The sequence below is a fragment of the Rattus norvegicus genome, chromosome 9 (genome assembly GCF_036323735.1).
Source record: "Rattus norvegicus strain BN/NHsdMcwi chromosome 9, GRCr8, whole genome shotgun sequence".
NCBI classification, from domain to species: Eukaryota; Metazoa; Chordata; class Mammalia; order Rodentia; family Muridae; genus Rattus; species Rattus norvegicus.
The window spans coordinates 72,787,243-72,812,128 of NC_086027.1; the positions used below are offsets into that span (position 1 = coordinate 72,787,243).

Here is a 24,886-nt window from a genome sequence, read left to right on the forward strand (position 1 = left end):
GTCCTCACATATGCTTAGCAAGCACTCTATCCACTGACCTATCTCCCCAGCTCCTCTCATGTACTTTTGCTTGTGTTCAGTAAAACATCTCTGATATCATACACAGGAACTGGTTGTTTTTGAAGTTAGCCAGGGATAGATTATGGTACATTTTATGATAGATTATAGTTTAATTTACAACTATATTTCCAGAGAAGACTTACACACAGAGACACACACACACAGACACACACACACACACACACACAGACACACACACACAGACACACAGACACACACACACACACACAGAGAGAGAGAGAGAGAGAGAGAGAGAGAGAGAGAGAGATTGAGAAAGAGAGACAGTAGAGTAGAGTAAGGGGAAGCAGATAAAAGCTCTTCTTCCACAGGTCTCGAATAGGAATGAGGAAAGAAGGGGATTGATTGCTGTCTTGGATTCAAGGTGGAGGAGAGATGCTTCATGGTCTTTCTGGCAGGGTCATGGCTATTCCATAGCTTGGCTGAGATAACCTTCTCACTCCAGACTTTTGTAGACAGCCACAGATTTGTTTACAGGAGGCTGAGGACCTGTCTAGGAAACCTCGAGCTGTAGCCACAAATGGGTTCAGTCATGTGACATGTCTACTTGGTAAGATTTGTAAAGATAAGATTACCTCTGACACAGCATGCAGAGGGTATGTGTGTGTGGGAGGTGTGTGTGTGTGTGTGTGTGTGTGTGTGTGTGTGTGAGAGAGAGAGAGAGAGAGAGAGAGAGAGAGAGAGAGAGAGAACCAAATATGTGTGTTTGGTGTGTTTTTTTTATGTAGAAAATTGTGTGTGCCGTGCTCCTGGGTTGTGCCAGGCATGAGGCCTACTGTGGCCATGTTTGCTGTGGGGTTTCTTAATGAAGAGCAAAGCAGTGGGGGAGAGGCCCTGACTTACTCTTCTGTCTGCACTGCTCAGTTTTCCAGGTACATAAAGGTGGAGACCAATGGACACTGCACCGTTAGATGGAGAGTACTGGTGGCCAGAGCCATTAGAGGACTCTGCCAGCAAGCCTGGCCCTAGCTTAGCTTAGGAGAAGCAGCCATGAGTAATGCCATTCACTCCACTGGCTATTCCCAGGCAACAGTGCAAGTGGTGATGATGGACCCTCGCCATGGAACTCAGAGGACCACTTTGAACTGGAAGATGCGGATGGCTAGGGAGGCACCTGTAGCAAGCAATGATCTTAATTTTTTCCATGAACACATGACCCACTTTCCTTTGGGAATCTGGGATAATTAGAGGCAGAAGTGGGTGTGAGTTGAATCAGAATAACCTACAAGGTTAACATTTGTAACCCCTTGGATTAGTCATTGTTTTTACTTAACATGGAAACTAGTGAAACCTGGAAATCTTTAAGTTGCCTTAATTACTTGTTGGTTTTATTGGGTTTTTTTGTTTTGTTTTTGCTTTTGCTTTGTTTCATTTTGTTTTGTTTGTATAAGAGAAGCATATATAGAGAGTTAAGAGGAGAATCTTAAGAAGACAAAAGTCATGGAGAAAATAAGGACAGGTTGTGAAGCTCCTGGTCCCCAAATGAGCAACAGGGACCAAGTGGGAAACAGCATGAAAAGAAAGCAACGTTCCTTCTGAGGCAGAAGGGAAGGGGCTGAAATGAAGACAGATTCTCATATGTGGGCTCCACTCCCTCACTTCAGTCTGAGGCTGTCCTCTGCTAAGAGAGGATTTAGATAAATAAAAACAATGTGAGCAGGTCTAAGGAGGCCAATGGTGTGTCCATCTTTTTGGAGCTGACTCCAGATCTACAAAAGGCATGTTGAATCATGCCAAGGGCTTTGTCGAAGTTGAAGGCCATCACTGATGAAGTAGCAAAGCCTTCTCTGGCTTCCTAAGTCCTGGACTCAGGAGCCCTCTATTGGGCTTCCTTGAAACTCAGTGCCCCAACTCTGATTATTTTGATCCTGTTGTGGTCTATTGAAGTCTATCCTTCCTACCACCAGTCAGTCTCTGGGCCCTGAGGAGGCTCTGCTCTCACTCACGTTGGTTAGGGTTAGAGTGAAGTGTAAATTTAAGGGTTCTTTGGAAAGTTGGTTGGATGATGTTTTGCTGGGGAAAACACATGAAGGAACATTTAGCTGAAACAGACACAAGTGAAAGGATGTTCTGCTAAAGCAAGTACATGAAAGGACACGGGATGAAGGATTCTTTGCTAACAACACACATGTATTGTTCCACTTTACATTCCATAGTTGAGCTGCATTTGTCAGGACTCCATGGAGAGAAATGAACCAAAAATCTTCAGGTGGTGTGCTGCAATTTCTTGCTACTTCCTCAAACTTGGACTGATTGGCGGAGTGATGTCAGTTCAGACAGACCCGTGCTGATCCCTGGAAAGCACATGATGTTTGGAGGGTATAAATAGACCTCCAGTCTGTGATGGAGGCTGAGCTTGGCCTGCTGGTGTAGCTAGCTGTACAATGCTTGTGGGTCTTGAGTCTTCGATGATCTTCATTTCCCAGAGAGAGGCACAGCTGAGAACCTCCTGGCATTCCTTCTGGTCCTTCCTGCTGAGAGCTGAGGCTGAGGACTGGCTGTCTCTGTTAGGTGGTGCCACTACTGCTGATTTGTGTTTGCTATCCTGATTCTACTGAACTGGACTGCTGGTGTATCCGTGAAGTGTTTGTGAGTGGACCGAGCTGCCACTGTTGACCTTCGTAAAGAACTGCCAAATTCCAGACAACACAGGTGGGAGTTGCTCCGAACAATCTTTCTAAACAGATCCTTTCCCCACATCCTTTCTTTCCCACCACCTCTAGTTGGGCGGTGGGATAAAAGGGAGGTTAAAGCATTTAAGAACCATCATTAAAAGTAGGCATTTAAAAACTTAGTTACATTAGGGTCCTCTCAAGTAAGATGTGCTATCCAGGGAGAGGGGCTCATGAGATGCAGGAGTCTCACGCACTTCATAAGCCCAAGAAGTTCCTGAAGCAAGACTCATAGGCCACGTCAGGGCTGGATAAGCAGTGAATGAGAAGAGTCTTGAATTCAGCTAACCTCAAAGCATGTAGAGAGCTCTGGGGTGCAGCTTTTGTAAGTTGTCACCATAGTGGGGAGAGCTTTTCAGTGATGCAGCTGTCTTTGGGTCATCCACACCCAAAGGCTGTAAGTAACCCCGGTAAACTCATTGATTCATCATGCTGGTCTGGTGAAATTGTTGTTTGCTCTTTTGTTGGTTCCCTATCTAGGGTTGACAGACATGGCTCAGATCCCCAGAAGTTTATTGAACACCATTGTGTCCTTTTGGGTTTGCTTCTATTATTTATAGGCCACAGTGTATTGGGTACTCTGCAAATGTTGGATAGAAATGCACCAGATATTCATGTGACCATTGTGAGCTTTCTTCTATAGCTCTCAGAAGCCAGGGGAGAGAAGACGAAAGGAGATAATGTATGACCCAAGGTTATTTGTGGATTTGCAGGGTGGGTGTAACAGGAGGTGAAGGGTGTAGCTGTGAAGGGTGTTGTCCAGAGTCTTGTTGACAAGATGCTCCAGGAAGGTTGGGTTGGGCAGCATGTGAAAGGTGGCCCTGGTCCAGAGGAGGAGTCAGGCTCGGGTGAGGCCTTGGGAGGGAAGTGCTAACAGGAAGTGTTAGGGTTGAAGCAGAATGAGATGTGACCTCTGGCAGGCCCAGTGTCCCTGAGCTGTACTTTTAATGAATTCCTCACAATCCAATGGGCACTCCCATAGTCCAGAGTGAGGAGAGGAAAGAACTAGATAGTGAGTAGATTCTATTTGGAAAACAGTCTTGTAAGACACAAGGAACGGACATTAGAACTTAACTGTCAAACTACAACAGTGACGTTAAAGTTTTACAGAAAAGTTTTCTCTAAAGCAGTTGTTGCGGTTTAAATGTAATGTGTCCTCTATAGGCCTGTGTGTCTGAACATTTGGTCCTCGGCTGGTGCACTCTTTGGGAGAGTTGTAGAACATTTTGGTCATGATTCCTAGGCTTGTAGACATAGGGCTACAGAATTTGAGCTTATGGGTTATGGTCTGTCTGTCCAGCCCCAGTTTCTGGTTCTCTCCCCTCTGTCTTGTGGTTAGGTATGTTTGTTTGTATGTATGTTTACGCACATATGACATGTACATGCAAGCGAGTGCACATGTGCCTGCACATGGTTGGCACATGTGTGTGGAGTCATATGGAGACAGTATCTTCCTCAGTCATTATAGTTGGCAAATTCTGCTTGCAACCCATATGATGTAACTCCCCCACCCCATATACTGCTGCATTGAGCTGTCCCTGGGGTGAGCTGTCCAGTCATGCTTTTCCTACCATAATGGCTGTGCTCTTCATCTATAAGCAACGATAAATCTTTCCTTCCTGAAGCCACTTCTTTCGGGTATTTTATCACAGCAATGAGAAGATAACTAACACAGTAGTTGAGAGACCTTTACATAATCCTGTGGTTAAATCTTGCAATTCTTGTAGCTTTTGGTCACAATCATTATATTGATTTTGAATATAGGTACACACTGAAGTCATCCTTGTCAGTCTCAGACTTGGCACACAGAGGTGCTGTCCAGCAGGCTGACAAGTTCCAAATCATTCCCAAGCCTTGAGCTCATTAGTTTAGTAATAATTAGAACTCATTTCCACTGACATCTTAATCAGTGAAATTTATACACTTGCTCTAATGGCTTCCTCATGGTGCAGGTTTTGGGGTACCATTAACTGAATCCACCTCATTCAGATTCCTGAGATGTCTTACGGTGTGTTCATTTAATTCTACTATCAATTTTATCCCAAAGAGAATCTATCATCCTGCTGTAATTTTGATTGCTGTCAGGAAAGACAGAGAGAGGTTGGAAATGGACCACAGAAGCCATGGTATGTATGCCATGAACAAACTAAAACACTGTCTGTTAAGGCAGCATTTGTGGCGCTCTCTCTCTCTCCCTCCCTCCCTCCTCCCCTCCCTCCCTCCCTCCCTCCCTCTGTGTGTGTGTGTGTGTGTCATCATCTTTGATCTATTTCTAAACTGTGCACATTGCAGAAAATAAACAGTAATCCAAATGGTTCTCTACCATGGAAATACAAATGAAGGGTGCTCAGTGGAATGCACTGGGCTCATTTCGTATCTATTTGTAAATTTGCTTCAAAGCCTTCTATTGACTATATACATGTGGCTCTTTGATTTCTCCTTTGAAGTGGTCGTAACATCTCCTTGGCTCTCTCACTAATTGATGCAGTAAAGAAAATCTTTGATCCATGACCATTTTATCTGAGAGTCTCAATTTTTCTTTTTTTCTTTCTGTATTATTTTTTTTAAACCAAAGATCCTTTTTACAACATCTAATTAAGTTTCACCTAGCACCGGACCAGAGATATAAGGAATGTGTGACTTGAACACATGAGAATCTGCTGTAAGCTATATATGAATCAGGTCAATGGGTAGATAGAATACCAGAGACTTCCGGTGGCCATTGGATCGGAGGGGAAATCAGGGTTGGAATGATTGACAGAGATCATTGACTAGAACTCTTGTCAATGAAGGGAAACACTGAATTGAGGAAGGATGTGGTGGGAATCAGCATGGCTTACTTGGACTTGTTTATTCTCCCAAAGCCTAGATGAGAATAATTCAATGGTTAAACTTTATTTGCGATCTGCAACCCAATGCAATGATTCCAGGGGTTCCTGTACCCAATCACCCATCAGACACAGCTAAGGAACTGTAAGAAACACTGATTTAAGGGACCAACCACAGGAACTCTGCATAATTGGTCTGAGTAGTGGGGAGACAGGGAAAACTCCTCAAAAGAGTCTAAAATGAAACAAGTTAGGGAACTCTTGAGCTGTGGATTGTATACGTGTAACCTGGCTTACTTCAACCCTCCTGGAGGTGCTATGAAAGAAGAGTTTCACCTTTGTTTTACAGACCAGGGCACAGAGGCTTAGTGGGAACAAATGATTTCTCTCTCAGAGGGCTTCTGTGACTTACTGGTGAGAAAATTCAGCGGACAGAAAGCTGGATTAGTGCTGAAGGGTTTGTGGTAATTTTTAACAATGACATTATGATTATGGAAATAGAGTTCACTCACGCAGCGAATGTTTACCAGGTGCTATGCCAGGCTCTGTCTGGGGGACTGAGAAGTGAAATGGTGTTCAAGGCAGACTCTAGTTTTGCTCTAATCAACTCAGGCTGGCATGAGGGTGGGGGGAGTCTTCTGCTTCCTCAAAGTAGAAATGTGTAACTAGGAGTGTCATTCAGTGGCAGAGCCTCGATTCTGTCCCCAGCACTAAAAAGAAAAGAAAAGAACAAGATAAAAAGCAGAAGGGTTATTCTGAGAGAATAGTGTGTGTAGTGATGATGATGATGATGATGATGATGATGATGATGATGATATAGTTATAGTTATATGGTATATTGTATGTAATCTATCATATAATCTATTATATATTATATTATACATATCATATATCATGTATCACATATTACATATCACACATCATATGTTGTCATATTTTATATGTTGCTATATTTTATGTATTCTATATCCTATATTCTGAATTATATGTCATACACCACATACTACATACTGTACACCATATACTACATATATGATATTACACATATCATATATTGTATATCTGTATACACAGTTTTATATATATAATGAAGATGTGGAGGTGTATGCTTGTAATCCCAGTGTTGGGAGGATACCGGGAGACTGAGTGGTCCACCAACCTAACCTACTTGGCAAATCCCAGGACAATGAAAAACCCTGTCTCAAAAGCACAAGGTGTATGTAGATGATATTTGAGAAATGACAGCTGAGGTTGTCCTCTGGCCACCATATTCACACAGGTGCACCTGCACACACATGCACACACCCAGGTACGCATGCAAGAATGTATGCACAAATGTTAAGTCTGTGGGTAGAGTCTGAGATCTACCCGGGACCTGTGGATGCAGAGCCAGTCCATCCACGTATGAATTCTAGAGTTTAGAAGTGAATCAGCTAGCTGCTTCCCTTATTGCTGTGACGAAGTACCTTGAACTAGGTGAATTACAGACAACACAAATTTACTGCTCACTGGTTCAGAGGCTGGGAAATTGAAGATCAGAGAGCCTGCAGATTCCACATGTGGGGAGGGATGGAATTCTCTGTTTCACAGATGACACCTTCTTCCTGAGTCCACATGTGGCAGAAGAGGCAAACACATCCCCTCAGCCACTTTTTATCACATGCCAGAAGGTTTTACCTCCATGCCCACGCCCCTGCCAAACACCTCCTTACCTAGCACCTTTGCATTGAGGGATTTTAGACTAGGAATTGAGGGCGGAGACACAAACAGTCAGCCACTCTCGGTAAGAGCTCTGCCAGCCTTACTGAGAACTCCACAGATTATTTTAAGTGAAGGGAGCTCCGGGTGGGGGTGGGGGTGCCAACAGAAACAGGCAGTGCATAGGGAAGTATAGAAGATCCTCACCCGCCATGTCCAGGAATAGAAGCAGCAAGCCTGTGACGTCTGTGTCATCCCAGGGTGTGCAGTTGAACTTCTTGAGTGTGTTTGTGTTTATTATTAAAGCCCATAATGGTTTCAACAGCAGTTATTTTTCTGTGTATAAAATTAATGGGAGTCTCATTTTCTCTCCTTTTATAGAAATCATTTTAGAGATTATAGGGTAAATTCACAGAAATGGGAGTATATGAATTACATCAGATTAAGGGTATTTTTATAGAAAAAGTCAATTATGCTAGAGGGGGCTGTTACTTAATAAACAGAGAGCTAAGATGAAGCAAAGCATACATGGCTGATTTTAGTAGCTAATGTCTAGCCCATTGCAAATACACACTGCATTTAAAATCTTTCTCTTTCTCTCTCTTTCCTTTTCCCCTCCTCCTCTTCCTTCCTTCTACTCTCTCTCTCTCTCTCTCTCTCTCTCTCTCTCTCTCTCTCTCTCTCTCTGTATTTGGGAGCCCCCACCCATTCTCCCATTTTTAGGAAAAACCCTTCAGATGAATACTAAAATAAGTTCCATTCTGGTGAAAAAGAAAGCAGATCCAGGAATGTGCCTGGGGGAGTTCAATTTTTCTCTTCTGTATTGTGTGGCCTCTTGTTGGAATTACCCTGCGTGGACCCATAATCCAATTGCAGCCCATTGTTATTAGTGTCGGGGATAATTACACCATGCATGTTGATGGTTTTCCAGTCTTTGGAGGGCTTTCCCTTGTATTACTCCTTATAATTTGCTCCACAAATACAAGTATGAAGCAAGACAAGAGTAATTTTCCTTTTCTTTATGAAGGAAGATAGGTGAAGCTCGCTACAAATCACATTGCTGATGAAATGGTAGAAGCAGAATGGCAGGCCAGGGCATGTGATTCCTAATCTGGGGGCTCTGCCCTGCACTTGGCCTATCTTGTACTATACTGAGATTCTGACCATGCATTCCTGTCATAATCTGTAATGGCCCTGCTGCATTTATCCACAGAAATATGACATATGGGACAATAAACCTGGAGCAAACAGAAGAAGAGGGAAGAAAATTTGTAGTTGGAATGTCTTTCTGTTTAGCACCCAAATGATGGACAGAAGCAGAGCCCCAAAATCTTTATTAGATATATTTCTTTACTTACATTTCAAATGTTATCCCCTTTCCCGGTTTCCTGTCCAAATCCCTCATCCCCTCCCCCTTCCCCTCCCCCTCCCCCATACGGGTATTCCCCCCATCCATCCTCCTTACTGCTCCCCCCCATATTCCCCTGCACTGGGGGTCCAACCTTGGCAGGACCAAGGGCTTCCCCTTCCACTGGTGCTCCAACAAGGCTATCTTCTGCTACATATGCAGTTGGAGCCCTGGGTCAGTCCACATATAGTCTTTTGGTAGTGGTTTAGTCCCTGGAAGCTCTGGTTGGTTAGCCTCATTGTTCTTATGGGGTTGCAAGCTCCTTCAACTGAGCCCCAGAATCTTTATCAAGCTTTCTAGGGGCAGCATCTCTGGCGGTGAGGCAGAAGTGTACTGTTGGAAACCTAGGTGGTGGGTAATGCTGACTGAAATACTGTCCAGCTGGTAAGTGATGGAAACATGCCTAGTGGCTGCTTTCCAGGTAATTGACTTTATTGCTATTCTATGCCCAGGCAGATTGCTGAGGGGCCTGAAGGACAGCCAAACTCCTCTGGGAATCTCTCCAGCCTCCTACCCTCCTACCTCTCCATCGTTCTCTTGAGAGCACACACTTATTCCCTGAAACTCCTTCTTTCTGATGATCCAAATAGAAGATATGTCAAGGACCAAAATCTAGCTACACCAAAGGGTTGATGGCTTCGCCCAGGTCACATGGTAACTGGAAAAATTCAGACAAGTGAGAAGCGACTTGGGGAAAATTTTTTTTCCTTGTCTTGTTTTTCTTTTCTTTCTTAAGCCAACTGGTATGGTGGCTACTTAGTTAGCATATGACTTTCTGTAGCTTGATGGCTGCGGTTTGAAAAGCCTTGGCCATGTTGAATAATCTCAGTTATTTCCAAGCTTCAGTTTTATTTCTGCGTATAATCATCTACAAAGTTCACAGAGGTTCTTGTAACTCCTGGTGAGTTATAGTCATTAGTTTTTTCCCCCTTGTCCTAAACTCTGGCTGGTATGCTGACTAGATCATGGGAGAAGCAGATGCCAAGGCAGTATTTAACATGGCAAAGACTCATAATGAGGAGGAAGGTTAAAATCATTATAAAGGACAATGAGCAAAGAGCTGGTGGAAGGTGGGAAAAGAGAACCTAACCATAATGCAGATGTATCAGCCATGATAAAGGTGCAAAACAAGAGAATTGGGTAACAAGTGTCCTGGCTACTGTTTTGTTAACTTGACACAAGTTTAGAATCATCTGGGGAAAGTAACCTCAATTAAGAAATACCTCATGCCGGATAGTTTTGTGTCAATTTGACACAAGCTAGAGTCATCAGAGGGGAAGAAGCATCAATTGAGAAAATGCCTCCATAAGGCTGTAGGTAAGTAAGCCTATAGGGCATTTCATTAACTGGTGGTTGATGAGAAGAGCCCAGCCCATTGTGGGTGGCGTCATCCCCATCCCTGAGCTGGCGGTCCTAGGTTCTATAACAAAGTTGGATGAGCAAGCCCTGAGAAGCAAGTCAATAAGCAGCACTCCTCCATGGTCTCTGCACCAGCTCCTGCCTCCAGGTCCCTGTTCTGCTTGAGTTCCTGTACCAACTCCCTCTATTGATTAGCAGCAATATGGAAGTGTAAGGCAATTAAACCATTTTTTCCCAACTTGCTCTTTTGGTCATGGTATTTCACTGCAGCAATAGAAACCCTCTATAGGCCTCTATCAGACTGGCCTATGAGCAAGTGTGTGGGGGGAGGAACATTTTCTTGATTAATGATAAGTATGGGAGGGTCTAGCCCACTGTGGCAATTCCACTCCTGGGAAGGTAATTCTGGATTACATTAAAAAGGTAGTTGAGAAAGCCAGTAAGCAGAGTTCCTTTATGTCTTGATTTTCAATTCCTGCCTCCAGGTTCTTGTCTTGACGTCTCCCTGTGACTTCCCTTAGTGACAGACTGAGCCATGGAAGTGTAAGGTGAAAGAACCCCTTTCCTTCCCCAGTTCCTTTTGGTTATGGTGTTTATCACTGCAACAGAAACCTAACTTGGACATAAGGTTACTAAGGATTTCCATTCATGGCTTGACTCCAAAAAGTTGATCCTGGAAACTTGCTGCATTGGTAGTTGCCATGGTGAACACTGTCACACCCTGGGCTCAGTCATCATTTGGGGCTATCCATGTCCTGCACGCCCTCAGCCTAAATACTGATTCAGATTATCAAGACTGCCATAGCCAGAGACCAGAAACAATTTCTCTCTTGACCATAGAGCTGAGTCATGCACTTGCTTAGCAGTGGGCAGAAGGAAGCGGACTCTTGTAGCAAGGTAAAACCTCACCTTTACATGTACTCACAGAGACTCGGGCCTCTCTGACAAGAGACTGGCAGAGATACTCATTTCTCCACACGTGCATCTATATGTCCATTCATTCTTTTGTCCATTTGATGCTTTAGATGGTAGAAGCAGATCTGTTAAAGCGAGCTCATCTGTCTGAGACGGAGCCACTAACCACACTCAAATAAATACAGAGAGCCTGCCATAGCGCCTTCTTGATTCTTGCTAGTGCTTGGCGTTACTGTCAACATGTTCTAACCTCTTTGATTCCATGTTCTAGGCACAGAAAATGATGGGGCTTAGCACAGTGTCCTTGTGTTCAGGTCAAAGATTGCAGCAGGGGTGGCCAGCTGACTTGGCTATGTGCCTTCTAATTCCTAAGCCACAGAAGCTATTTGCTTTCAAAATAGCCCCGGCCTTTGGTAATAATATTTCATAACAGCTTCTCTCCAACTTATATGGCATTCTGCCATACATTGTGGAGTTCAAAGAAATCACAGACATTATTTCAAGAGCACATTATTTGGAAGAATAAATATGCTAGAAATATTTAGGGCTTGGCAGATAGTAAAAATAGTTGGTTTTTATTTTTATTATTATTATTTATTATTATTAACAAACATTTCTATCGATTAGAATTTAGTGCTCCCTTAAATCAGGTGTTTGTAAACCCCTTTTATTTCTTTTATTCCATTATTTAGTCAATCAAAGAACACATATCTGCACAGTAGGAACCAATCTCCCTGCCACACATCTATCCACTACCCCCAGCAGTGTTTGTATTTCGGCAGGCTTTCTCTCGTGGGGCTTAAAGAATCACATGTGTTTGTAGGCATTTTATCAAGTAGTTTAAAGAGCATAAAACTTGCAGTCATAATTTTGGAAGTAAATTTTATTGTTATGGCTTTAAAACACAATCAAATAAGAGCAAGAATTCCATTAGTAGTTGAATATTGTGATAATAGAGTTGAGAATAAATTTTATTGCTATAGGAACTATAAAACAGCGATAATAAAAACACTATTATTGTGAATAAATTGTATTGAGATGACTAACTAGAAAGCTATAAAACACGATGATAAGGGGTAATCTAATCACCAGGAAAGACGTGATAATAATTCACCCTTGTTAGTGAGGATCCTGGGGTTCCAGCTCACTGGCCTTGAGGCTCTGGGTTACTGCCTGCATTCCATAAGGTTACAGAAAGATAATCTTTGGCCAGTGGGGTTGGCAGGAGACCACATATTACAGTAAAATTGGACATGGGGATTGGGGGAAATCCAATTATCAGTGAGTGTTAGGAAAACCCTGTGTAGTAATGCCAACCAAATGCCCTCACAAAACATTTGGGCAGGGGAAAATGTTTACAGAGTTTTACTGACAGTTTTTGTGTATTATTTGATTGTGTGCTTTCATGCCTTTAAAATGTTTTGTGTGTATTCTTTCAGAACAACTGAGTAGAATTGCACTTTTGTTGAGGGGTAGCTGTGGGCTTGCCTTTTCTGCGAAACGCTCCATGTGCGTCTTCATTCCATCCCAGTGTGCACTCTCAGTCCTCGGCCCATCCAGCTGCCAAGGTGACAGTCCCATTGACACCTGTACTCCAGCATTCACCACATCCCTTCCCTCATGTGAGAGAAAGAGTGTTGTGTAAAATGTTATTCACTATTTAAAAGTATATGAGCTTGTGATGGAGTTTATGACGTCATTGCTCAAATGTGGTTTTACTGAAATGTCCTCGGATTTACGTTATCTTGACTTTCTAAAGTCACTATCAACAACAGTGACAAACTGGCTGGAGAGAGGCTCTGGATTTTCTTTATCTTTCCTCAGAACAATGGAGCTTCTGCTCTGGACCTTTTGCTTTTTGGGTCTGCTGGTTCCTGTGACCACAATAGGTGAGTGAGATATGAGACGATGGACCAACCTGTGGTTTCAATTATTTAAATAATTTTTTTCATCATCAACGGAGCTGGTCCTTACCCTCTTCCTATGTATGTATATCAACTTGAATGGTAATAGCTGAGAGCACTAAAGTTTTATCATTAAAAATTACTCTTGGAATCCTTGAATAAATTTCTAACAAGTATTTCCTCACCACTAGATATGTTATGTTTTATGAGTGGGAAAAGGAAATTATAATAAAATTTTTATATCTCTTATTTTCATAGTTTCTCAATTAGTAAATCATATTGCTCTAGTTAGTAAGAAAAATGTTTAAAATTATCAAATAATTTCACTTAGAGATAATCATTGCTAATGTTCCTGATAGATAGCTAATTATGTTTAGAATACTATTGCTAAGATTACAGTTAAATCATGGTAATTTTCCTATGACATTCGTGATTCATTTATAGCATATTACAATTGTTAATAACGTTCAATCATTTTGGCTAACTTTTATGTTTACAATTTTACAAATAATGTCACAATGATCAGCTAGGCAATTTCTTTCAAATTTTTGAATAGCATACTCAAATATAAGTTAGAGGAAGTTCAACTATTGGGTTAGAAAAATACATTTAAGCATCGTGGTATAAAGTGGCTTGATAAGGACTGTATCAGTGTATACATTTAACAGCCATGTAGAAAAGCATTTTATTTAAGCATTTGCCAACTTGATGAGTAAAACCTACCCACCCTCTTTACATTCTTTACATCTCAATGCCTTATGATAAGGTTAAATGCTTTATCTCCCATATTTCTCATTTTCTATCTTATATATTCCATTTACCCACCTTTTGGTGATCTTTTCTATTCTTAAAGGATAACTTCTCTAAACACATACTAAGCATCCGACTGTGTGTGATTGGGCACAGTTTTCTTATAAAGTACTTCTTGGCCTTGTCCATCCATAGCTCATTATTTCCGTCCCTGGTGTATCTTTTGTGAAATGTGTGTGGTTTAACTGCTGTTTCTACTTTTGCTTCATAGTTAAAACAAATATGCTTCTTGATGACTAGAAAGATCCACTTTGAGATTCACTCCAAGCTGACTGCCTGGCATAGGCTGCCCCTTGTCCTTAGAGCCTGATTTTAAGTATATATAGAGAATTTGGAATCTGTATGTTGTTAAACAACCTGTGTAAAATGTTTAGAAATTTCTTTCTTACCTTTTCTTTTTGTTTGTGTGATTCAATACAAGTAGCTAATCCATCTTCCTTTCTGAGTTTCTTCATCCATAAAATAGAGACAAAGATGCATGCATATTTTATAGAGAAAATATGGAATAAAGAGGCTGCTGATAAAACATTAAGAGATAGGACTGGGGAGATGGCTCAGGAGAGTGCTGCTCCAGCATGAGGACCTGAGTTATGAATACCCAATGCTCATGGAAAAAGCTGGGTGTGGCAGTGTGTGCATGTGGGTGTGGCAGTCCTGGAGATGAGAGGTGGATCTCTATATGTCACTATTCACCAAGCTTAGCCGAGTTGGCAAGATCTGGGTTCTGTGAGAGATGCTGTCTCAAAAACTGAGTGGAGTCCTCACCTCTCATCAAGGAAAATTCTCATACATCATAGAAGACCATTATGGAAAACCACAACCAATCAAATTCAGAGTTGTAAAGCCCAATCCCAATGCATATGTCTACAAAACACACTCACACTGAAGAAGAGGAAGCAGAAAGATCATAGGAGCCAGAGAAGATGAGAGAGTTTGTTGTAAGATTGTATCTCTTAGTAATGTTAAAAGCTACACCATAAAATCTGACCACTATGACTACCTAGAAGAAATGAGCTGAACAAGGCAACATCAACAGATATACCAACATGGACGAGGGGAAGCCCATGAGGCCTCAACCCCTATACAAAACAACTACAGGTAAATAAGGGATTCTGAGAGCAGGACAAATAAAGTCTTACCCAGGGATAACCATACCAATTGGTTATCCAATTCCAAATACTCGGCCATGAAATCATATATGCGATTAATATTATACAGACTGAGCAGCTTATATTTAGAAATATATGTACACATACATATATGCATGTAACAACAGTTAGGGTGGAGGGAAATAGAAAAAGACAGTTGATATGAACATCTACCTCTACATACATATATACATGGACACATGCACACATACCTACATGCATATCTTCATACAGACAGAAATAGATACATACACCCCCATTTGCCCCAAGTAAATATATATATGATAAATTATAGATAGCGATAGATACATTCTTACTTAGATATATCAATACATAGATATATATGTGATAGATAGATAATATTAGATTAAGAGTCTTGGCTCTTACACATCTTTTGACAATGAATCCTTGTTTCTGGAAAACTATACTGAGAAATAAGATGTGGAATTGTTTTATACATTGGAATAATCTTTATTTACAATACAAATATTATAGTGTTGGGAAATCAGTGTTCAATGATAGATTATATAAATGTTCATATGTAGTGAATGATACTTGGATATTGTCATAGTTAATTTTTATTAACTTGCCTGAATTAAAGTCATCATGGATCATATCTCTGAGTGCATCTATGTATTTCTAGAAATGTTTACTGAAGGAAAGGTTGCCCTCTGAATGTGAGGGTACCACACCATAGCTGGAGACCTAGAACAAATGTAGGGAAGAGCCCATTTAAGTACCAGAACTCATCTGTCTCTGCTTCCTACGTGTGATTGCAATGTGAGTAGCCACCATACTCTCCTCCCATCATGCATTCCCCATCCCAATAGGCTGTACACACAAACTCTGGGTCAAAATAAATCCGTCTTTCTTTCAGTTGCTTTTTGCCAGGTGTTTTGCCACAACAATAATAAAAGCAACTAAGAAAGTTATTTGCTCATGAAAATAATAACTATGAAGAACTTTCATAACATTGAAAAATTATGTTTCATACTAAAGGATGGATGTGTAATATAAAAGAAGATGAAATACTTAGAAAAGTAAGGAGAAAAAATGATATCCAAATAGTAATAACGACCTTTGGTTAATGATTTCTTTTCCTCTTCTCTATACTATTTTCCACCTTGCAGATATTCTACAATGAACATATATGACACTTGCATTCAAGGGAAAGACTGCCTGACACTTCCACTTGGAAGTAATTAGGCACAGGGAGTAACCTCGGAGAGTAGGGTGGCCAGTAGATGGATCTTCATGACTGCATTTGAGGAAAGCATTTCAAAGCCTCTTGACTTTGTCATTTAGGGCATTTTTGTTTTCATTATTACTTGGTAATCTAATGGGACCTGACAGTGGATTCCTGTGATACCAACAGGAGGCTGATCTTAGAGGATTATGTATTTGAGGTCACCCTGGGCTACATAGCAAGACCCTGTCTGGACAAAACTGTTTACAAACACTTGTATTAAATCTTTGAGACTTTCATAGAATACATTTTGATCATATGCACCTTTTCCCCTAACTCCTCCCATACCTACTCTCACTTTATCACCCACCCACCCAACTTTTAGTTGATTCTCCATTTTTTTTTCCATTGAGTTCAGTTTATGTCACTCAATCAGAGCTGGGAGCAGGGCCTACCCTGGCATGTGGTCTATCTATGAGGACTCACATCATAAAAGAAAAATAATGTTCCAAATGCCATCAAATACCAATGTTTCATTAGCTAGTAGTATGATTCCATGCTCACCTCCCTCCTGGTATACTGGGGTTTTGTCTGGATTGAGCTTTCCCAAGCCTTGTGCATACTATCACAGTCAGTGTGAATTTATATGGGCAGCTACTGTTTCATTACAATTATATACTGCCTCTCTCTTACAATATTTTTTGCCCCCTCTTTATGAGATTTCAGAGTTTTTGAAGGTGTAATATATATGTCCCATTTAGGGTCAACCCTTTCACAATCTCTTATTCTCTGTACACTGACCAATTGAAGGTTTCTGTGTCAGTTGCCACCTACGGCAAGAAGACGCTCCTCTGGATATAGGTAAGAAACATATTGATCTCTATATAGGTATTGCCATAAGTCATTAGGAGTCATTTCACACTATGCCAATTTAGCAAGTAGTATTAGGAACCATACCTATCTTTCCATAGGTTCTTGGCCCTATTAACAGTGCCAAGAGTAGATTTCATCTCATGGACCAGGTCATCAACTCAACCAGAAAGATGCTGGTTTCTTCCACATTTGTACCACCATTTTGCCAGTGGGATATGTTATTAGATCAGTCATTACTGGAGCTTGCAGTTTTCATAGCTGAGGGAGACTGTTGATTTCTTTTCTTCTTCAGTAGTGTGAACAGCACCTTCTAGCACTATAAAATCTACCCAGTGGGGATGAAGCTTCCAGCTTGATTTCTCCATATTTTTGGATTCAGGTGTGTGGTGCTATCAGCACTGGACTCAAGTTTGGATAACCAAGAACATTGACAATAGCCTACAGCGTTTAGATGTCTGTGGGACCACACTGGATGACTCAAAAAGAGAACGCTCATTCCAGGTACTGAGGTTTTTACTTGTTAATATGGTGTTGTGGTTAATAATAAAACAAAAAGGACTCACTGTCCCACACTACCACCTGCTACTCTCTGGTCCCAGTGGTCTCACCGCCATGGATAGCCCCAGCAGCGACCACCCATCTCGCTATGTTCTCATGGTGGGTCACTGCCACGCCAGACCCATACAATGACTGCTCATCTTGAGGTTAGCTGTCACAATTCCCAGTAACCTGGTAAAATCAAAACTCTTGAGGCTTGTAATTTATCAATCAGATTTATATCAGTAAATTCTCACCCAACAAAATGTCCATACAATAAACTCAGAGCCAACTGATATTGATATAAACTGCCCACCTACATAAGACAAATTGTCCTGTAATTATCTATCTCTTATAAGATATTCATAGCTACCGGTGGCTATTTAAAGCCACACAGATCTGGGTCATCCTTCTCTTCCTCCATCTTCCCCTCTTCTCCTCCATACTTTCTGTCCCTTCTCTGAAATTCTCAGCCCGCCTTTCTTTTTCACTGCCCAGTCATGGGCCTTGCCTTATCTTGTGCCTGCCCTCACCTGCATATAGACATCAACCCATAGTACGGTGTGTTTTATTGGGATCTTCAAGTAAATATGTGTTTATGTCTGAAATTTTTCAGTTATTTTTTTTAGAAATTTGCTTTCATAAAACTTACTGACTCAAAACATAGATTAGTATAATTTTAAAACTGTTCTCAAGAATACACTAAACATCAGTTTAACAATCCTAAAGTTAAATCTTTAAGCCTTCTAGCTCTCTCTCTCTCTCTCTCTCTCTCTCTCTCTCTCTCTCTCTCTCCCCTCCCCCCTCCCCCTTCCCTCTCTCCCTTTCTCCCTCTCTCCCTCTCCCTCTCCCTCTCTCTTTCTCCCTCTCAATGAAAATCATTGGGATTTTGTGATTTAAACTAAATGGCTTGAAAGTATTCTTCCTCTTTGACCTCACTCTCCTTCCTGGGATGTGCTCAAGGAAAAGAGAATAGACATTTACATAAGCAGTTATTCGCCATAGGATTACTTACAATAGCTCCCACCCACTCACCACACCCACAAAGAAAAAACCATTCTGTCCAACACAGAAGAATTTCAATAAACAATAGTATTTAATAGACACTTATTTTCAAGTGTTATATTGCCATTGAAATTAATATTTTAAAAGGATTTGTTGATGTAAAGAAATGTATCTGATAGGATATAGAATATAATGGAACGACTACACAAATTACACATAAAAATGAGTTGAAGTAGGTCAATAGACTGAAGATAGAAAATGTAGCAAAGGTCAACACTGGTTAGCTTGGAAGCATGGGAGTACTGAGAATTAGTCTCTCCTTTTAAAAATAGTTTCAGCTCTCCTGTTCTCCATACTTTCTAATTTCTCCATTTTAAATATATGTTAATTTTATAAGAAAAACTCTGAAAATACTTTACTGCATGAAATATTCATGCTTACTGTTTCTCCACTAAGTATTTAAAGTATGAAATTTGCCTCAACATTTGTTATTTTTACCTCTTTATACATTCCAGTCAAAATTCCATCAACCCCTCTTTGATCATCTGTGCTTATTAATAATGTACCCCAAAGGAGTGTTTTCCTCTGTTAAGCATTTGGTGAATGTCTGTTCTGGAAGAATACATGAAGTATAATCATCATTTCATTTGCTCAGTGAGACGAGAGTGGTGATAACTTGGGGGGTTGACCAACTTTCCCCTTCTCTGTTGACACATGTTATGTATCACCCAAGAAACCCAGAGCAGCCCTTCTAAGCTCCCTGTTAGAGTTTTTGAGCTTTAATTATTGAGTTTTCATTTCTTTCACATAAAAATCATAAAAGCTATTAATCGGAGACTTTCATTGAGATCCCAGACTATTAGGTTTTACATATTAGATAAACCCATCTGTTCAATGCTGAATTCCAGAAACAATAGATATTTGCTGAACTCACTTGGTTGAAAATATCCAGTGGACTGGTTAGTTAAATGTCAATTTGACACATGTTAGAATCATTTGGAAGAGGGAATCTTAATTGAGAAAATGCTCCCATAGGATTGGCCTTTCTTGCTTGATGATTGATATTGGAGGACCCAGTTCATTGTGTCTGGTGCCACTTCTGCACTGGTGGCCCTGGGCTCTATAAGAAAGCAGTCTGAGTAAGCCATGGGAAGCAAGTGTAAGCAGCACCTCTTTATGCCCTCTGTCTTAGCTCCTGCCTCCAGGTTCCTGCCTGAGTCCTTGTCCTAGCATCCCTGGATAATGAACTATAAACTGTTAAGAGGAATACAAAATAAACCCTTTACACCTCAAACTGTTTTGGCCATGGTGTTTTTTCACAATAGAAACCCTAGCTACAACATCCATAAGAGAAAATTTCCTTCACACTAAGCATGTCTAAAAATGAACAGCACAATATAAACGTTTCACACTGTATTTGGTGTTGGAGATAATCTAAAGATGAGTTTAAGTGTTCAAGAGAAGGTAGGTGGGTTATATGAAGGCACAATAGCACTATACAAGATGCGCCTGAAGCTAATCTCTGTGAATACCCAGGGATAGACTCCTCTCCTACTCGTAAACTGTGACAAGGAAAAGCCCAAATGTTTGTGGAACCATCTGAAGGGAGAAAGGCTAGCCACCGCCCATATCCCTGCTGCAATTGGAAAAGCATCATCAGGGGCCTCACTTCCTGGTGGGCAGAGTGCATTATGTGAGAGACAAGGGAGGGGCGGCCTGGAAGGTTCTCTCTTCATTTGCCTCTCTCCTCCCCATTGGAAAGAAGAATTACATTTTTTTTTGATAACTCCCTTGATACTGATCTTTACTGCTGATCTCTTTGTTGTCCACATCAGCTCCAGCTACTGGAAAATGTTTAATCTCTGTAACTAAATCTTCAGAAAAAATAAAGCATAGGTAGCATTTCTTCTAAAGATCATTGTTATTTCAAGGGAATAAACAGCATACATATGAATATTGAATTTTCAAAACATCCCCAGCCTGCACAATTGTTACCGAGGTTCTGATTATTGTTATCTCAGCCAGGATTGAGTTCAGATTCTTGCTTCCCAGGCTCTAGTATATTTTGAATACCATTAAGCTGGCAATGATTATCACACATCACATTTTGGAATTTAAAGGCTCTGTCATAGACCTTTCATATGTTTGTGTATTAAAGATATTTTTAAGATCAGGAAATATTTTATTATGATTATCTATTACTATTATCTATTGCTGTGTTTTATAAAGTGGGTGCATAGATATATAAAATAACACAAGATGATAGCATAGATTGTTCAATAAGGATTAATTAGTGCTGTTACAGATGATATTTGCTGACTTGTTAATAACATAATAGAGTGTGTTTCTGAATATGTATTTATATATATTTAAACACACTAAGGGATATTTGTATTTTTCTTTATAATATACATTCCACAAAGCATTCATTCTCCATCTATTACTTGTACCAATATGCATTTTATATTGAAAATTTTACTCTGAAACATTATTGCTTATGAAAATACAATGCATAGTAAATATTCTAAAATAAATTGAAGAAATATATTGGTTCCCATCTATTACAATTTAGGTAGCATTTGTTTCTTCTAGTTACTTTTAAACTTCATATCCATTGTTTTGGGTAATTCTTTAAACAAATTTATAAGATTCCCACTTATTCTAGATAAATATGACAAAATCAAATCTAATAAAACATTAAATTTTGAAGTCAAGGAACTATTAAATTCAAACTATCAGTAGTTGTAATGTTAATAACTAATGAAAATAAATATAACTGCATTTGGTTTCTATTTGAGTAGCTGATTGTTAGTAAATCTCCCTAAATAGCAATGGGAGCTTGTTTTATTTGTTTCTTTGTTACTTTTTATTTTGATTCAGGCTTTTACTCATAGGCCAGGCTGACCCTGAACTTGTGATCATCCTGCCTCAGTCTCTTGAGTATTGAAATCATAGGTGTTTGGTTCTCAGGACCTAGCTAAAAAATGCCCCAGCTTGAAATTTGTACTTTAATTAATCTAGGATCTACAGTTAGGAGTGGAGGGGAAGATGGACAGATTTCTGTGAGTTCCAGAACCGTCAGGATTATTTAGAGAGAACCTGCCTAAAAATTTTTAAAAAATAATGGTTTTGCATTGCTTAAGAATACCAATTGAATGGTTAAATTAGTCTTTGTCTTTTAATACTATTGCAACTAACTAAAGTATTTGTTGTGTTTAATTTGAACTACTGTGGTTTTATTGGTGGTTAGGGGTTAACTACAATAGAAGAGTGTTCTCATTGTTAAGCATGAATTAACTCACTTAATTCTCAAAAGGATCCTCTGAAAAGTGCTATTACTCTTCTCTCTTTATAAATAAAGAAAAGAAGACTCAAGAAAGAAAAAACACAATGCTGTAGATGTTCAAGAACATGGGGAAATGATGAAAGTCACTGGAATACTAGTTAATTAGCTGTCCAGCAAGTTTCCCTGTGATTCACCACCACTGCAGAAATTTGCATCACAGCATCTCCTAAAGCTGACACACCAGTGCCATCAAGAAAGTATTTCCCCACGCATATTTATTAAGTAAATGGATTATCAGAATGATCTTCAATGGATATTCAAACTTCCTGTTCTTTGTTAAATAAAGCGTTTTAGCCAGGAATATTTACCAAATGTTTGTGTGGCTTAGAGTACTAGTAACCCTATAACTTATTAGCTGCATGACTCTTTGCAAGTGACTTTCTTCTCCTGGTGTGTTTCTTGCTTGTAGAACATGGATCATATTCTGTGGGGTTAAAATGAGAACTGAGTTATAAACTGTACATGTGTTTAGTTTCTTAGGTTCTAGCATAATGCTTAGAAAGCATCAGATAGTATTAGTAAACTCTTTGCTGAAAGATACATCCTAAGTAGACAGTTAAAACAATACTTTAGCTGTTATAGAAACTGAAGTTATGATTAACCCATGGCAGAAGACCCAAGTCCAGCTTACTGGTTCATATCAAACATTTAAATTACGCCAGCTCTTCACAATTCATTCTAGAAATTAGAAGAGAGAATGTTTCCTAACCCAGTCTACAGAATTTATCTAATACCCAAGTCAGACAAAGAAAGAAAATTACAGACTGATAGTCTTCATAAACTCAGAAGAACCTTAAAAATTATTGGCAAATATTATCTAGCTTTGGGTGGAAAGAACTGTATATCCTGGCTAAGGGTGGTTTATACCAGTCATATGTAACATTCCAACACATTATCCCAGTCTTACATAACATTCCGTCACATCCACAGGCTGAAGAAGGGAAGTTATAGCCTCCTACCAGTAGATCTACAAAACAATTTCACAGCGTCCAACATACAGCTATGGTTAGGAAAAATAAACTTTCTCAGTCTGATGAATACGTTTTAAAGCTGCTACTGGTAGCATCATCCTTAGCCACATGAAACTGACTGGTTTCACAGGACGATCACTCATTTCAACAGTGTCATTTTTCAATAGAGCCCTTGCGGGCCTAGCTAATGTAATAAAACAAGAAAAGATAATAAATGGCATATAGTTTAGTACTGAATAAATAAAACTGTGTGTTTAAAGGGGAAATGAATATACAGGTAGGAAAACAGAAAGAATCTACGACTGTCCTGGAATTAAGAACCTCTCAGGGCAAACTGGCTGACATAGGAAAGTCCATTGATTTCCTGTACATAACAAAAAGCAAGTTGAATTTGAAAATTAAAAAAAAATGCTAGTGTGCCCAAAATGAAGGATTGGTAACATGTCTCTTCAGGGAAACATATGGAGCACAAATGAAAGACACCAAAGGACTGAATGGCTGGGGAGGTATTTCTGTTCACGGATAGAAGACTCAATATTGTGAGGATATTGGCCCTTCTGAATTTTATTTATAGACACAATGCAACCCCAAACAAAATCCCAGGGAGTTATTTTGTGGTTATTGACAAACTGATTCTAAAGATTTGTGGACAAATAAACGACACTGAATAGCCAACACAATGTTGAAGGAGAGTAGAGTGAGAGGAGCGACATTACCTTATTTCAGACTTACTATAACCTTACAGACATCAGACAGTGTGGTACTGGCAAAGAATAAACAAACAGATCAATATAGGGGAATATGGAGCCCAGAAATAGGCCCACATGCACATGCTCCATTGATTTGGACAAAGGAGAAAAATAATACAACAGATTATTATTAAAAAATTCTTTGCAGCAGATAGTACTAGAATGACTAGACACTGACAGACAAAACACAGGTATTAACTCAGAATTATATATCACTGTGGCGGGGGAGGGGCTCAATCTGTAAAGTGCTTACCATGCATGAGGACTTTAGTTCTTCAGAATCTAGCCCAAAATAGTAGGATGGTAGCAAGCCCCTGCCATCCCAGCTCTGAGAAAACAGATAGACAGATTCCTGCCGTGCCTGCCAGCCTATCTGTCCTGAGTGGTAATCTCTAGGCCAGTGACAAACCTTTCTCACCTCAAAGGAGGTGGACAGCACTATTAAGGATAACAGACAAGGTTGACCTCTCTGACTTCCATGTACATGTGCCTTAGGGGTTTAGTGCTGTGGACAGACACCATAACCAAGGCAACTCTTATAAGGGCAACATTTAGTTGGTGCTGGCTTACAGGTTCAGAGGTTCAATCCATTACCATCAAGGTGAGAGGATGGCAGCATCCAGGCAGACATGGGAATGGAGGAGCTGAGAGTTCAACATCTTCATCTGAAGGCAGACAGGAGAAGACTGGCTTCCCGGCAGTTAGGAAGAAGCACTCCCAAAGCACTGCCCTCCACAGTGCTACACTTCCACCAAGGCCACACCTACCCAACAAGGCCACACCTACTTCAACAAGGACACACCTTCTAATAGTACTACTCCCTGGACCAAGCATTTTCAAACCACCACAACATGTATACACACACACACACACACACACACACACACACACACACATGCATTCTCATTTCATCTACAAGAACATACAGGCATGTATGCATACATACATACATACATACATACATACATACATACATAGTCCTTTACCAAAATATTAAATACAAGACTATAAGATTTAAGAATATGTGTTAGAAAGCTTAGATTATTCTGAGTATAACATTGACATTTTAGACACACCAGCAAAGGCTCAATCCATGAAAAAATTGATATATCAAAATTTAGTAAGTGTATAAACTTCTAACACTTTGAAAGAAAATGTCAAGAAAACCAGTTGACAGAAACTGAGATAAAATGTTTATGAAAGGCACATCTGAAATAAGAGTATGATCCAAAATATACAAAGAACTTTGAAACTCAAACATTAATCAAAGGACTTGATAAGTATAATGTAAGCAGATGACACCAAAGAAAACACAAGGAGATGAAGAACCTAGGAAAAGATCACCCGAAAGCTGCAAATTCAAACTCCCATCTGTGCCACAGTCTGCTGCAGCAGCCCA

The 24,886-nt window shown here is 40.1% G+C and overlaps 1 long non-coding RNA gene across 2 annotated transcripts; it reads left to right on the forward strand.

The window, feature by feature from the left end:
* Positions 1–992: 992 nt before the first annotated feature.
* On the forward strand, positions 993–22,068 carry LOC134480375 (uncharacterized). Of its 2 annotated transcripts, XR_010054797.1 has the most exons (3): positions 993–2,730; positions 4,798–17,380; positions 21,783–22,068. It is a non-coding gene; the product is annotated as an uncharacterized LOC134480375 (long non-coding RNA). The 2 variants fall into 2 exon arrangements; XR_010054796.1 differs by having other exon boundaries at positions 993–17,380.
* Positions 22,069–24,886: the final 2,818 nt, after the last annotated feature.